Raw genomic sequence first — 1297 nt, 5'->3', positions numbered from 1 at the left:
ATATATATACTGACAAACACATTCTAAAAAAATCAAATTTTAGCGATACTAGATAAAAGATAAAATGTTAAAGTTACTAATTATATTTTCTGTACAAATTGTAATTAAGCGTAGTAAATATATATTTTAGTTTACTTCACTATCAATATTTATACACTAATAAATAATCGACGAGTTTACACGTTTATATACATCTATTTTCATTTTTCGTTATTAGCCTAAATGTGTAAGCTAGAACCATGACATTAAATTTAATCTGTATTTAAATTGTTTATTGTGCTGTACAATTAAAAAGTTTTTTTTTATAAATTTGTTCTTTTATATAAATTGCTTTTTGCACTTTTGCGTTTTTATTAATCTTTTTTTGAATATTGATATCTTTTCACATGTTTTCTTTTATCGTTACACATATAACTGTGCTAAAATATATTTTATTCTGTAAGAAGAAACAACACTTACTCATGTTACTAACATTTCTCATCAGACAGAGTTTTTAATTTTGTTTAATTGTATTTTCTTTTTCTATATCATTGATATGTGTTATTTGCGAAAATTACTTTCCTTCGTATTGAATACAAATGTACATTTGCTAGAATTTATCACTAATGGAGCGAAAAGGAAATTGAACCGTATATATTAAAATAGTAGCTTTGTGTCAGTCTTATGCAATTGCATAATTTATCTATCTTTCTATAAGTTCTGTTCTTTTTAGATAAAGTTCTTGCACGAGTCATTTTTTTTCCTTTTCTCTCCATGTTGAAAAGAAAAAGAGAAAAAATGAACCGTGCAAGAAGTTCAGTTAAAAAGAATAGACTTTATGACAAGCTATTTGTTTTTTATTATGGCGCGTTTTCTGCTCTATGGATATTTAAGATATATTTTTTATTTGTATTATTATAGAAAGATATCACCGTTTTGATTACTCTAAATCAGAGCTGTCCAGGATACTTTTAATTTACGCTTGAAATTGATATGTGTCAATATTCATGCCTATTACCATTCCTACACTTTATTGCTATTTTGTTATGACGCTCGTTCTCAGAGACAACACTAGTCTGAAATTGTTAAAAGTTTTTGATCTATGTCACTAAGTTTAAAAGTATAGTATATTATTATAAGGTATTGCTAATATTATTCATAATATATTTAATTATAAAAATATATGAATTATATGTATTGTGTGTGTGTGTGTGTGTGTGTGTGTGTGTGTGTGTGTGTGTGTGTGTGTGTGTGTGTGTGTGTGTGTGTGTGTGTGTGTGTGTGTGTGTGTGTGTGTGTGTGTGTGTGTGTGTGTGTG

Source organism: Atta cephalotes, assembly GCF_000143395.1.
Source record: "Atta cephalotes unplaced genomic scaffold scaffold00022, whole genome shotgun sequence".
Classification (NCBI taxonomy): Eukaryota; Metazoa; Arthropoda; class Insecta; order Hymenoptera; family Formicidae; genus Atta; species Atta cephalotes.
This window is presented reverse-complemented; position numbering follows the sequence as displayed.